This window comes from Pseudophryne corroboree, chromosome 1 (genome assembly GCF_028390025.1).
Source record: "Pseudophryne corroboree isolate aPseCor3 chromosome 1, aPseCor3.hap2, whole genome shotgun sequence".
In the NCBI taxonomy this organism is placed as follows: Eukaryota; Metazoa; Chordata; class Amphibia; order Anura; family Myobatrachidae; genus Pseudophryne; species Pseudophryne corroboree.
In genome coordinates, this window is record NC_086444.1 from 431,813,403 (window position 1) to 431,829,192 (window position 15,790).

Here is a 15,790-nt window from a genome sequence, read left to right on the forward strand (position 1 = left end):
TACCTTTTGATGACTGCGGGTGAGAACACTAAAGTAAGTGTCGGCCCACCAGCCAAGCTAAAGGAGAATATCTTTCAACATTAGCAGCCAGCCCTAGATAGAAAGGAGAAACATTGTAACACCTGCGTGGTCACATAATTGCTACTGTGTTGTAACGGGAGTGTGATACTGCATTGAATGGTGTCTCTAGAAATTGGAGACTATACTATATCAAAAAGAAGGGTTGCATTTTTCTCTCTCTTTTACTCCCTATAAACATTCATTATCACTAATAGAGGTAGTATATATATCTGTCTCATAGAAGTGGTAACAATACACTATAAATGGTATATTTTAGCGCAGATAACCTGAACCATTTATTCTTTCATGCTGTTTTGATTGCGGGTAGAGGTGTAACCCGATCAGGTTATCAGCTGCATTAATCAGAAGCGCAGTTGGGAAACACTTTATTTTTTCAGAATTATCCAGTATTGCTGAGCGGATAATGCCAGCTCCTATACCGGGGATAGGTTACCCTATTAACCCTTACATGCAACATTCCACCTGGTGGTTATCAGATCCAGTACAGGAATCGTCAGCCTTCCAACAGAAACAGGCTGAAAGGCCGGTGGTAAGTAAATCACATAGACATGAAACAATATTTTCACAGTCTACAAATGTTTCAGATGAGGACTCCGGGTCTACATACAGAGACGAGGAGGAAGGCTTCAGCTCAGTGGACATTCCTGAGCTAATTAGTGCTATGAAAGCCATTCTCTCCTTAGAGGAGAAAGCAGAGCCTTTGTTAAAATATAAGGCACCTGTGTTTAAACGTCCCAAAACAGTTAGGACTGAGCTTCCTGGGTTAGAACAGCTGACGAAAATTATGCAAGAGGCTTGGGTTACACCCAGTAAGAAGTTTATAATTCCAAGGAAATGGAATTCCCATTATCCTTTTCCGGCTGGGTACAGTTTAAAAAGGGAGGTGGCTTCCAAAGTAGATACGCATATCATCCGATTGGTGCGAAAATCTACATTACCTCTGCCTTCAACATCATTAAATGATGTCACAGGAAAATAGATGGTTTTCTTAAAACCATTTTCTCCTTGCAGGGGCAATCTGAAGACCAGCCATGGCTTCAGCCTGGATGGCAAAAGCAGTGGAAGTCTGGGCTGATACATTGGAGGATGACCTTTCAATGGCATCTAGAGAGCAAAAATCCCATATTGCACATATCAAACAGGCAGCTAGTTTTATGTTAGAAGCAGCCTTGGATATGGGTACAATTGCCTCTCAGGCATCAGCCTCAGCAGTAGCAGCTCGCAGAGCGGTTTGGCTACGTACATGGAAAGCTGACTCAGAATCCAAGAAGGTTCTAGAGTCTTTGCCTTTTAGTGGAGATATTCTTTTTGGGAAAGAATTAAACAGTATTTTGGATTCAGAAGCAGACTCCACGAAAGTGAAGTTTCCTTCCACACAGAAATCCAAGCCTGGATTTCCAGGTTTTTGTCCCTTTCAGACTCAAGGAAAAGGGTTATGGCAAAAGTCTTAATCTGACAAGTCTGGTAAGACTAAAAAAGCATTGGGCTACCAGAGGGCCGACTTCCAAATCATTAGATAAGCCATCAGCCTGATGGTGCGGGCCTCCACCTGGGGGACCCCAGGGTGGGAGGCCGACTTCTTCAGTTTGCACAGATCTGGCAGCAGTCTACCACAGATGCCTGGGTGCAAGAAGCGGTATCTCACGGTTATGCGTTTGCCTTCAAGAAACACCCTCCTCAAAGGTTTTTTGGTACCAGCCCGTCTTCATTGGAGACAAAGGCCAGGGCTTTGCAAGAGGCAGTTCAGAAGTGATAATTCCAGTTCCTCCTGCACAACGAGTATACAACAGATGTTTTGAGTGTATTTACGCAATAAACTTGATGGGCAGCTAAAAGTGTGCAGAGTAGATGTGAATCCCACACACCAACAGGACAGATACGTATGAACAGAGACAGTGCACACTACACAAGCGCACACCAATGACCATATATACCCATGTGTACCATAACCAACAATTTAGAGGTATAAATACATTCACCCTTTATAGGATGATAGTCCTCAAAGGCGAACCACGGTTTTTCTATATGATTCTTTCCTTCACATATGGGACTCAGGTCCAGTCAATTAATCCTTTGGATAACCTAAAACAATAAATGCCTCTATTCCCAGTATATGAGAATATTAAGAGGTATACAGAAGAGCAAACATAGTGTGATATTGCTTAAAAACACGCAGGATTTATTTCCATAGGCCCTCATTCCGAGTTGATCGGTCGCAAGGCGATTTTAGCAGAGTTACACACGCTAAGCCGCCGCCTACTGGGAGTGAATCTTAGCTTCTTAAAATTGCGACCGATGTATTCGCAATATTGCGATTACTAACTACTTAGCAGTTTCAGAGTAGCTCCAGACTTACTCTGCCTGTGCGATCATTTCAGTGCTTGTCGTTCCTGGTTGACGTCACAAACACACCCAGCGTTCGCCCAGGCACTCCCACCGTTTCCCCGGCCACTCCTGCGTTTTTTCCGGAAACGGTAGCGTTTTCAGCCACACGCCCCTGAAACGCCGTGTTTCCGCCCAGTAACACCCATTTCCTGTCAATCACATTACGATCGCCGGAGCGAAGAAAAAGCCGTGAGTAAAAATACTTTCATCATAGTAAAGTTACTTGGCGCAGTCGCAGTGCGAACATTGCGCATGCGTACTAAGCGGATTTTCACTGCGATGCGATGAAAAATACAGAGCGAACAACTCGGAATGAGGGCCATAGTTTGCACTTACAAGAAGGTAAAATTATAACAGCATGTAAATATGACTCTGTATACGGATATATCACCCAGAGGGATCCGACGCCACAGATGTAGAATAGTGTGGGGTGCCAATAAGCTCTCCGGAAGGCTTATAGCATTGCAGGATCGAACTCCAGGCAGATGGTATGTTCCGCAGATACCAGGGTCACAGTCCAGGTTAAAATATCGGGTCACGCTTAACGCGTATCGGACATCAAGTCCTTCATCAGAAGCATGACCCAGTAGCTCCAGGTGGCAGTTTATATAAGCCATTCATTAGTGGTCTCAGCTGAAATGTCCCTGTTTCCGCTCCCGCTACCAAACAGACACTCCTTTCCGCCGCCGGAACCGGAAGTGACTTATGCGTTCCACATGCGTTTCACAGGGTGATGTTTCCGTCTATGCATAAAGCCGAGATTCACCGTGATATGCGTTCCACTAATCCGGAAGTTCCTTAGTACACTCTCTACATCCACAAACGGAACTGCTGCAGGTATAGAATGTCCAAGGGGAAAAGTCCCAAGTATTGTCCATAATAGAGTCCCGAACTGATATATATGGAATATAAAACAAACACAAATAAAAAATAAATTAACCTGAATTCTAAAACCAATACATATGGAAATGTATTGATGGACCACTTGTATACCCCTGTTTAAAATTTTTTTGGGGTATACAAGTGGTCCATCAAAAATGGAGGACAAAAGACCTGGATAAGAGATTAGCACAGGCTGAGATGAAGAGCATACACCGTTTGGGTACCCTTATACCAAAGGGTCTCAACGGTGATTTTGAATTGAAATGCTTTTTAACCTAGAAAAATTACCCACATGAATATCTCCTGTACTATCATACATTTCCATATGTATTGGTTTTAGAATTCAGGTTAATTTATTTTTTATTTGTGTTTGTTTTATATTCCATATATATCAGTTCGGGACTCTATTATGGACAATACTTGGGACTTTTCCCCTTGGACATTCTATACCTGCAGCAGTTCCGTTTGTGGATGTAGAGAGTGTACTAAGGAACTTCCGGATTAGTGGAACGCATATCACGGTGAATCTCGGCTTTATGCATAGACGGAAACATCACCCTGTGAAACGCATGTGGAACGCATGAGTCACTTCCGGTTCCGGCGGGAGCCGGCGGCGGAAAGGAGTGTCTGTTTGGTAGCGGGAGCGGAAACAGGGACATTTCAGCTGAGACCACTAATGAATGGCTTATATAAACTGCCACCTGGAGCTACTGGGTCATGCTTCTGATGAAGGACTTGATGTCCGATACGTGTTAAGCGTGACCCGATATTTTAACCTGGACTGTGACCCTGGTATCTGCGGAACATACCATCTGCCTGGAGTTCGATCCTGCAATGCTATAAGCCTTTCCGGAGAGCTTATTGGCACCCCACACTATTCTACATCTGTGGCGTCGGATCCCTCTGGGTGATATATCCGTATACAGAGTCATATTTACATGCTGTTATAATTTTACCTTCTTGTAAGTGCAAACTATGGAAATAAATCCTGCGTGTTTTTAAGCAATATCACACTATGTTTGCTCTTCTGTATACCTCTTAATATTCTCATATACTGGGAATAGAGGCATTTATTGTTTTAGGTTATCCAAAGGATTAATTGACTGGACCTGAGTCCCATATGTGAAGGAAAGAATCATATAGAAAAACCGTGGTTCGCCTTTGAGGACTATCATCCTATAAAGGGTGAATGTATTTATACCTCTAAATTGTTGGTTATCCTGCACAACGAGGACAAGGTTTTTATTCCAACCTGTTTCTAGTCCAGAAGCCAAATGTGTCGTTCCGGCCCATACTCCATCTCAAAGTGCTGAACAAGTACATTTGGGTGCCTCGGTTTCATATGGAGACTTTACGTTCCATTATTTTGGCCATGGAGCTGGAGGATTTTTTGGTATCCCTGGATATCCAGGATGCTTACCTACATGTTCCTATAGCACTGTCCTATCTCAGGTTTGCTATCCTGCAGCAACATTTTCAGTTTCAGGCTCTACCATTTCGACTGGCCACAGCTCCCAGAGTATTCACCAAAATTATGGTGGTAATGGCTTCTTATCTCCGTCAGCAGGGGATAAGGATTTTTCCATACCTCAATGATTTATTAATCCTGGCACAATCTCAGGAATTGCTTCAGTGTCATCTGTGACAGACAATAGCTTGTTTGCAGAGACACGGTTGGCTCATAAATTGGGTAAAGTCGTCCCTGGTTCCATCACAGCGGATGACTCACTTGGGGGCTGTGTTGGATTTAAGTATTCAGAGAGTAACTTTACCTCTGAACAAAATATCCAAAATTCAGTCAAGGATTCAGGAGCTGCTACGCAGTCAAAGGGTATCCATTCACGCAGCAATGCGTGTGATGAGGTTGATGGTGTCGACATTCGACATGGTGGACTATGCTCAGTTCCACTCGAGGCCTCTGCAATGTCTGATCCTTTCCAAATGGAATGGTTTTCATCAGACAATAAAAACGCAGACTATGGTCCTTCATCTGGAAATAAGGAGGTCATTGGCCTGGTGGCTACAGACATCCCATCTGGACAAAGGGAGACCCGTTTGAATATCAGATTGGGGAATTTCTGACAACGGATGCCAGCCTTCAGGGCTGGGGAGCGGTGTCAGGAAGGAGTTGCTTCCAGGGACAGTGGACCAAGGAAGAAAGTTGTCCGCCAATAAATATATTGGATCTTCGGGCCATATATATGGCACTTATTCAGGCAAAGGACATCCTCCAGGGGAAACCAGTCCAAATCCGCTCGCACAATGCAAGGTCAACCTGAAGAGCATTCAGCTTCAGACCTGTCGACACACACGTACCGACACCCCCAAACACACTGGGGCTATAGGAGAGAGACCCACAATAAAGCCTGACAGAGCCAGCTCACACCCAGCGCCTATCCTGGTACTGAAGCCAGTAATAAGACTGCCCAGACCGGCTAGCGCATATATATATATATATCTCTATCCAAGCAGATCCTGCACTCACATCTTCAATAATTCAACGTGGCGGGTGCTCCCAATAGACCAAAGAAGGTCTACTTGAAATAGCCAAATTTCCACCCCATGGCTTTTTTGATCAATAAATATTGTTCTTTATGCACGAACTGTTTCATACATTTGCGTGAGTGCACTCTCCACTCAGTGGAAATTTGGCTATATATATATATATATATATATATATATATATATATATATATATATATATATATATATATATATATATATATATAATTTTAGCACCAAATCACTTGTGGCCCCCCCTTGTTTTGCACCCTGTCACTTGTGCAGCAGTATGGAGGTCAGGGCCAGCGTTTCGGCAGCTTCTGTGAAGAGAAAATGGCGCTGGTAAGGTGTGTGGGCTAAGCCCCGCCCACTACATGGCGCGCTTCAGTCCCGCTTAAAAACTCATTATACTGGCGGGGGTCCCTTAACTAGTGTTAGGGCACTGTTATATCTTATTGCCAGTGCTGTTTGAGGTCCCCCATGCTGCCCAGGGCGCCCCGCCCTGCACCCTGCAGTGCCGTGTTATGTGTGGGAGCATGTCGCGCAGTGCAGCCGTTGCGCGGTACCTCAAACGCCGTCTTCTGCCGTCACTGAAGTCTTCTGATCTTCTCATACTCACCCGGCTTCTGTGAGGGGGGTGACTGCGCGGCTCCGGGAACAAGCAGCTTGACTGAACTCCACGCGACATTAGCGTAACAATAACCAAACTGCAGATACAGCCCGCACTGGGACGGGCGCCCAGCATCCTCTACGGACTAAGAGAAAAGGATTTACCGGTATTAAAATCCTATTTTCTCATACGTCCTTGAGGATGCTTCAAGAACCATGGGGTTTATACCAAAGCTCTAGAACGGGTGGGAGAGTGCGGATGACTCTGCAGCACCGATTGACCAAACAAGAGGTCCTCCTCAGCCAGGGTATCAAACTTGTAAAACTTCGCAAAGGTGTTTGAACCCGACCAAGTAGCAGCTCGGCAAAGTTGTAACGCCGAGACTCCCCTGGCAGCCGCCCAGGATGAGCCCACCTTTCTGGTAGAATGGGCTTTCACAGATTTCGGTAACGGCAATCCTGCCATAGAATGAGCCTGCTGAATTGTAGTACAAATCCAGCGCGCAATAGTCTGCTTAGAAGCAGGAGCCCCAATCTTGTTGGGAGCCCACAGTACAAACAGAGCCTCTGTTTTCCTATCTGCGCCGTTCTGGCGACATAGATCTTCAAAGCTCTGACCACATCGAGAGACTTTGACTCCGCCAAGGCGTCAGTAGCCACTGGCACCACAATTGGCTGGTTCACATGAAATGATGAAACCACTTTTGGCAGAAATTGTTGACGAGTTCTCAACTCCGCTCTATCAGCATGGAAAATCAAATAGGGGATTTTGTGGGACAAAGCCGCCAACTCAGACACTCGCCTTGCAGACGCCAAGGCCAACAACATGACCACTTTCCAAGTAAGGAATTATAACTCAACCTTGCGCAAAGGTTCAAACCAATGTGATTGCAAGAATTGTAACACCACATTAAGGTCCCATGGTGCTACTGGGGGCACAAAAGGGAGGTTGGATGTGCAGCACGCCTTTCTCTGACGTCCTAGTGGATGCTGGGAACTCCGTAAGGACCATGGGGAATAGACGGGCTCCGCAGGAGACTGGGCACTCTAAAAGAAAGATTAGGTACTATCTGGTGTGCACTGGCTCCTCCCTCTATGCCCCTCCTCCAGACCTCAGTTAGATTTCTGTGTCCGGCCGAGCTGGATGCACACTAGGGGCTCTCCTGAGCTCCTAGAAAGAAAGTATATGTTAGGTTTTTTATTTTACAGTGAGACCTGCTGGCAACAGGCTCACTGCAACGAGGGATTAAGGGGAGAAGAAGCGAACCTACCTGCTTGCAGCTAGCTTGGGCTTCTTAGGCTACTGGACACCATTAGCTCCAGAGGGATCGACCGCAGGACCCGTCCTTGGCGTTCGTTCCCGGAGCCGCGCCGCCGTCCCCCTTACAGAGCCAGAAGCATGAAGATGGTCCGGAAAATCGGCGGCAGAAGACTTCAGTCTTCACCAAGGTAGCGCACAGCACTGCAGCTGTGCGCCATTGCTCCTCATACACACTTCACACTCTGGTCACTGAGGGTGCAGGGCGCTGGGGGGGGGGGCGCCCTGAGCAGCAATAAAAACACCTTGGCTGGCAAAATAATCACAATATATAGCCCCAGAGGCTATATATGTGATAATTACCCCTGCCAGAATCCATAAAAAAGCTGGAGAAAAAGGGGCGGAGCTATATCCCTTGGCACACTGGCGCCATTTTCTCTTCACAGTGTAGCTGGAAGACAGCTCCCCAGGCTCTCCCCTGTAGTTTTCAGGCTCAAAGGGTTAAAAAGAGAGGGGGGGCACTAAATTTAGGCGCAATATTGTTTATACAAGCAGCTATTGGGGAAAATTCACTCAGTGATAGTGTTTATCCCTACATTATATAGCGCTCTGGTGTGTGCTGGCATACTCTCTCTCTGTCTCCCCAAAGGGCTGTGTGGGGTCCTGTCCTCAGTCAGAGCATTCCCTGTGTGTGTGCGGTATGTCGGTACGGCTGTGTCGACATGTTTGATGAGGAGGCTTATGTGGAGGCGGAGCAGATGCCGATAAATGGGATGTCGCCCCCTGTGGGCCGACACCAGAGTGGATGGATAGGTGGAAGGTATTAACCGACAGTGTCAACTCCTTACATAAAAGGCTGGATGACGTAACAGCTATGGGACAGCCGGCTTCTCAGCCCGCGCCTGCCCAGGCGTCTCAAAGGCCATCAGGGGCTCAAACGCCCGCTCCCTCAGATGGCAGACACAGATGTCGACACGGAGTCTGACTCCAGTGTCGACGAGGTTGAGACATATACACAATCCACTAGGAACATCCGTTACATGATCCCGGCAATAAAAAATGTGTTACACATTTCTGACATTAACCCAAGTACCACTAAAAAAGGGTTTTATGTGTGGGGAGAAAAAGCAGGCAGTGTTTTGTTCCCCCCATCAAATGAGTGAATGAAGTGTGAAAAAGCGTGGGTTCCCCCGATAAGAAACTGGTAATTTCTAAAAAGTTACTGATGGCGTACCCTTTCCCGCCAGAGGATAAGTTACGCTGGGAGATATCCCCTAGGGTGGATAAGGCGCTCACACGTTTGTCAAAAAAAGGTGGCACTGCCGTCTTAGGATACGGCCACTTTGAAGGTACCTGCTGATAAATAGCAGGAGGCTAGCCTGAAGTCTGTATTTACACCCTCGGGTACTAGACTGAGACCTGCAGATAGTGCTGCTGCAGCGTGGTCTGTAACCCTGTCAAACAGGGATACTATTTTGCGAACATAAGACGTCGTCTTATATATGAGGGATGCACAGAGGGATATTTTGCCGGCTGGCATCCAGAATTAATGCAATGTCCATTCTGTCAGGAGGGTATTAGAGACCCGACACTGGACAAGTGATGCTGACGTTAAAAGGCACATAGAGCTTTATAAGGATGAGGAATTGTTTGGGGATGGTCTCTGGGACCTCGTATCCACAGCAACAGCTGGGAAGAAAATTTTTTACCTCAGGTTTCCTCACAGCCTAAGAAAAGCACTGTATTATCACAGCCAGTTCCCAGAATCAAAATTCTTCCCCCGCTTCCTCTGAGTCCACCGCATGACGCGGGGTCTCCACAGGCGTAGCCAGGTACGGTGGGGGGCCGCCTCAAAAATTTCAGCGATCAGTGGGCTCGCTCCCAGGTGGATCCCTGGATCCTTCAAGTAGTATCTCAGGGGTACAAGCTGGAATTCGAGGCGTCTCCCCCCCGCCGTTTCCTCAAATCTGCCTTGCCGACAACTCCCTCAGGCAGGGAGGCTGTGCTAGAGGCAATTCACAAGCTGTATTCCCAGCAGGTGATAGTCAAGGTGCCCCTACTTCAACAAGGACGGGGTTACTATTCCACACTGTTTGTGGTACCGAAACCGGACGGTTCGGTGAGACCCGTTTTAAATTTGAAATCCTTGAACACATACATAAAAAAATTCAAGTTCAAGATGGAATCGCTCAGGGCGGTTATTGCAAGCCTGGAGGAGGGGGATTACATGGTATCCCTGGACATCAAGGATGCTTACCTACATGTCCCCATTTACCATCCTCACCAGGAGTACCTCAGATTTGTGGTACAGGATTGCCATTACCAATTCCAAACACTGCCGTTTGGACTGTCCACGGCACCGAGGGTCTTTACCAAGGTAATGGCAGAAATGATGATACTCCTTCGAAAAAAGGAGTTTTAATTATCCCGAACTTGGACGATCTCCTTATAAAGGCGAGGTCCAAGGAGCAGTTGTTGGTCGGAGTAGCACTATCTCGGGAAGTGCTACAACAGCACGGATGGATTCTATACATTCCAAAGTCACAGCTGGTTCCTACCACACGCCTACTGTTCCTGGGGATGGTTCTGGACACAGAACAGAAAAAAGTGTTTCTCCCGCAGGAGAAAGCCAAGGAGCTGTCATCTCTAGTCAGAGACCTCCTGACACCAAAACAGGTATCGGTGCATCACTGCACACGAGTCCTGGGAAAAATGGTAGCTTCTTACGAAGCAAAATTCCATTCGGCAGGTTACATACAAGAACCTTTTGGTGGGACCTCTTGGACAAGTGGTCGGGATCGCATCTTCAGATGCATCGGCTGATAACCCTGTCTCCAAGGACCAGGGTATCTCTACTGTGGTGGCTGCAGAGTGCTCATCTTCAAGAGGGCCGCAGATTCGGCATACAGGACTGGGTCCTGGTAACCACGGATGCCAGCCTTCGAGGCTGGGGGGCAGTCACACAGGGAAGAAATTTCCAAGGACTTTGGTCAAGTCAGGAGTCGTCCCTACACATAAATATTCTGTAACTGAGGGCCATTTACAATGCCCTAAGTCTGGCAAGGCCTCTGCTTCAAAACCAGCCGGTACTGATCCAATCAGACATCACGGCAGTCGCCCATGTAAACCGACAGGGCGGCACAAGAAGCAGGATGGCGATGGCAGAAGCCACAAGGATTCTCCGATGGGCGGAAAATCACGTCTTAGCACTGTCAGCAGTGTTCATTCCGGGAGTGGACAACTGGGAAGCAGACTTCCTCAGCAGACACGACCGACACCCGGGAGAGTGGGGACTTCATCCAGAAGTCTTCCAACTGTTGGTAAACCGTTGGGAAAGGCCACAGGTGGACATGATGGCGTCGCGCCTAAACAAAAAACTAGATATTGCGCCAGGTCAAGGGACCCTCAGGCAATAGCTGTGGACGCTCTAGTGACACCGTGGGTGTACCAGTCGGTTTATGTATTCCCTCCTCTGCCTCTCATACCAAAGGTACTGAGAATAATAAGAAAACGAGGAGTAAGAACGATACTCGTGGTTCCGGATGGGCCAAGAAGAGCTTGGTACCCAGAACTTACAGAAATAATATCAGAGGACCCATGGCCTCTACCGCTCAGACAGGATCTGCTACAGCAGGGGCCCTGTCTGTTCCAAGACTTACCGCGGCTGCGTTGGACGGCATGGCGGTTGAATTCCGGATCCTAAAGCAAAAGGGCATTCCGGAGGAAGTCATTCCTACGCTGATAAAAGCCAGGAAAGAAGTAACCGCAAACCATTATCACCGTATTTGGCGAAAATATGTTGCGTGGTGTGAGGCCAGGACGGCCCCAACAGAGGAATTTCAGCTGGGTCGTTTTCTGCACTTCCTACAGTCAGGAGTGACTATGGGCCTAAAATTGGGTTCCATTAAGGTCCAGATTTCGGCTCTGTCGATTTTCTTCCAGAAAGAACTGGCTTCACTGCCTGAAGTTCAGACTTTTGTAAAGGGAGTGCTTCATATTCAGCCCCCTTTTGTGCCTCCTGTGGCACCTTGGGATCTCAATGTGGTGTTGAATTTCCTAAAATCACATTGGTTTGAACCACCTAAAACCGTGGATCTGAAATATCTCACGTGGAAAGTGGTCATGTTATTGGCCTTGGCTTCGGCCAGGCGTGTGTCAGAATTGGCGGCTTTGTCATGTAAAAGCCCTTATCTGATTTTCCATATGGATAGGGCAGAATTGAGGACTCGTCCCCAGTTTCTCCCTAAGGTGGTATCAGCTTTTCACTTGAACCAACCTATAGTGGTGCCTGCGGCTAATAGGGACTTGGAGGATTCCAAGTTACTGGACGTAGTCAGGGCCTTGAAAATTTATGTTTCCAGGACGGCTGGAGTCAGGAAAGCTGACTCGCTTTTTATCCTGTATGCACCCAACAAAATAGGTGCTCCTGCTTCTAAGCAGACTATTGCTAGCTGGATTTGTAGCACAATTCAGCTGGCGCATTCTGCGGCTGGATTGCCGCATCCTAAATCAGTGAAAGCCCATTCCACGAGGAAGGTGGGCTCATCTTGGGCGGCTGCCCGAGGGGTCTCGGCTTTACAACTTTGCCGAGCTGCAACTTGGTCAGGGGCAAACACGTTTGCTAAATTCTACAAATAAGATACCCTGGCTGAGGGAGGACCTTGAGTTCTCTCATTCGGTGCTGCAGAGTCATCCGCACTCTCCCGCCCGTTTGGGAGCTTTGGTATAATCCCCATGGTCCTTACGGAGTTCCCAGCATCCACTAGGACGTCGGAGAAAATAAGATTTTACTCACCGGTAAATCTATTTCTCGTAGTCCGTAGTGGATGCTGGGCGCCCATCCCAAGTGCGTATTGTCTGCAATACTTGTATATAGTTATTGCCTAACTAAAGGGTTATTGTTGAGCCATCTGTTGAGAGGCTCAGTTATATTTCATACTGTTAACTGGGTATAGTATCACGAGTTATACGGTGTGATTGGTGTGGCTGGTATGAGTCTTACCTGGGATTCAAAATCCTTCCTTATTGTGTCAGCTCTTCCGGGCACAGTATCCTAACTGAGGTCTGGAGGAGGGGCATAGAGGGAGGAGCCAGTGCACACCAGATAGTACCTAATCTTTCTTTTAGAGTGCCCAGTCTCCTGCGGAGCCCGTCTATTCCCCATGGTCCTTACGGAGTTCCCAGCATCCACTACGGACTGCGAGAAATAGATTTACCGGTGAGTAAAATCTTATTTTTACGAAGGTCTGAACTTCTGGAAGGGAGGCAAATTCTTTTGGAAAAAAGATCGACAAGGCCGAAATCTGTACTTTAATAGAGCCTAACTTTAGGCCCGCATCCACACCTGCTTGTAGAAATGGAGCAAACGCCCCAGGTGAAATTCTTCCGTAGGAGCCTTCTTGGATTCACACCAAGACGCATATTTTCTCCAAATACGGTGGTAATGCTTTGCTGTTACTTCTTTTCCAGCCTGAAGAAGTGTAGGAATGACTTCACTGGGAATACCCTTTCGGGCTAGGATTTGGTGTTCAACCGCCACGCCGTCAAACGCAGCCGCGGTAAGTCCTGATACACGCACGGCCCCTGTTGTAACAGGTCCTCCCGCAGAGGAAGAGGCCAGGGATCTTCTATGAGCAACTCCTGAAGATCTGGATACCAGGCCCTTTTTGGCCAATCTGGAACAATGAAGATCGCCTAAACCCTTGTTCTTCTTATAATTTTTATCACCTTTGGAATGAGTGGAAGTGGAGGGAACACATAGACCGACTGAAACACCCACGGTGTCACTAGGGCGTCCACCGCTATCGCTTGAGGATCCCTTGACCTGGAACAATATCTCTGAAGTTTCTTGTTGAGGCGGGACGCCATCATGTCCACTTGAGGAACTCCCCAACGACTTGTCACTTCTGCAAAGAAGTCTTGATGAAGACCCCACTCTCCTGGATGTAGATCGTGTCTGCTGAGGAAGTCTGCTTCCCAGTTGTCCACTCCTGGAATGAAGACCGCTGACAGGGCGCTGGCATGTCTTTCCGCCCAGCGAAGAATCTTCGTGGCCTCGGCCATCGCCGCTCTGCTCTTTGTTCCGCCATGGCGGTTTATGTACGCCACTGCTGTCACATAGTCTGACTGAATGAAGACTGGCAGACCTCGAAGATGTTCTGCTTGCAGTATGCCGTTGTAGATGGCTCTTAATTCCAGAATGTTTGTGTAGACAAGCTTCTTGGCTTGACCACTTTCCCTGAAAGTTTCTTCCCTGTGTGACTGCTCCCCAGCCTCGGAAGGCTTGCATCTGTGGTCACCAGGATCCAATCCTGAATCCCGAACCTGCGTCCCTCCAGAAGGTGAGAACTGTGCAGCCACCACAGAAGGGGAATTCTGGTCCTGGGAGAGAGAATTATTTTCCGGTGCATGTCCAGGTGAGACCCGGACCACTGGTCCAACAGGTTCCATTGAAACACCCTGGCATGGAACCTGCCATACGGAATGGCCTCATAGGCCGCCACCATCTTCCCCAGCAACCAAGTGCAGTGAAGAACTGACACCTTTGCCGGTTTCAGAATCTGTTTTACCATATTCTGTATTACCAGAGCTTTTTCCACTGGAAGAAAAACTCTCTGCAATTCTGTATCCAGAATCATACCCAGGAACAACAGCCGTGTCGTTGGATCCAACTGTGATTTTGGCAAATTTAGGAGCCAACCGTGTTGTTGCAGAATCGTCAGTGAAAGGCCAACATTCTTCAACAATTGCTCCTTGGACCTCGCCTTTATGAGGAGATCGTCCAAGTACGGGATAATTGTGATTCCCTGCTTGCGCAGGAGAACCATCATTTCCGCCATTACTTTGGTGAAAATCCTCGGAGCCGTGGACAGACCAAACGGCAACGTCTGAAATTGGTAATGACAATCCTGCACAGCAAATCTCAGGTAAGCCTGATGTGGAGGATATATGGGGACATGTAAGTAGGCATCTTTTATGTCGACCGACACCATAAAATCCCCCTCCTCCAAGACTGGAGAACAATGCTCGTAGAGACTCCATCTTGAACCTGAATTTTTTCAGAAAGAAATTGAGGGATTTTAGGTTTAGAATCTGTCTGACTGAGCCATCCGGCTTCGGGACCACGAACAGGCTCGAATAAAAACCTTCCCCCTGTTGAGACGGGGGTACCATGACAATCACTTGATTTTGACACAACTTTAGTATCGCGGCGCTTACTATCTCCCTTTCTGGAAGACAAGCTGGCAAGGCCGATTTGAAAAATTGGCGAGGGGGCACGTCTTGAAACTCTAACTTGTACCCCATGGTTACTATGTCTACTATCCAAGGATCCAGGTTCGAGTGCACCCAGACCTGACTGAAGAGTTTGAGACGTGCCCCCACTGGTGCGGACTCCCGCAGAGGAGCCCCAGCGTCATGCGGTGGATTTGGTAGAAGCCGGAGAGGACTTCTGCTCCTGGGAACTAGCCACAGCCTGTGACCTTTTTCCCCTTCCTCTCCCCCTCGCAGCAAGGAAGGAGGACCCACGTCCTTTTTTGAATTTATTGGCCCGAAAGGACTGCATCTGATAGTGAGGCGATTTTTTTCTGCTGTGCAGGGACATAAGGTAAAAATGAAGACTTACCCGCGGTAGCCGTAGACACCAGGTCAGTGAGGCCGTCGCCAAACAAGACCCTACCGTTAAACGGTAGAGACTCCATCGCCGCCTTAGAGTCAGCATCAGCATTCCATTGATGTATCCACAACGCTCTCCTTGCTGAGACCGCCATGGCATTGGCCCTTGAACCCAAAAGGCCAATATCCCTTACAGCTTCTTTTAAATATGCTGCAGTGTCCCTGATGTGACCCAGAGTTAAAAGCACGCTATCCCTGTCTAGGGTATTTATCTCAGATGACAAGTTATCTGCCCACCTTTCAATAGCGCTACTCACCCATGCCGCAGCAACGGCAGGCCTGAGTAGCGACCCTGTAGTGACGTAAATGGACTTCAGTGTATTTTCCTGCTTACGATCTGCAGGATCCTTTAGGGCTGCCGTGTCAGGGGACGGAAGTGCCACCTTTTTGGATAGACGC

At 47.7% G+C, this 15,790-nt stretch overlaps 1 protein-coding gene across 6 annotated transcripts in view; it reads left to right on the forward strand.

Annotated features, from left to right (window-relative positions):
* EMC4 (ER membrane protein complex subunit 4) overlaps positions 1 to 15,790 on the forward strand; it is a 51,775-nt gene that overhangs the window by 14,352 nt on the left and 21,633 nt on the right. The window lies entirely within an intron of this gene.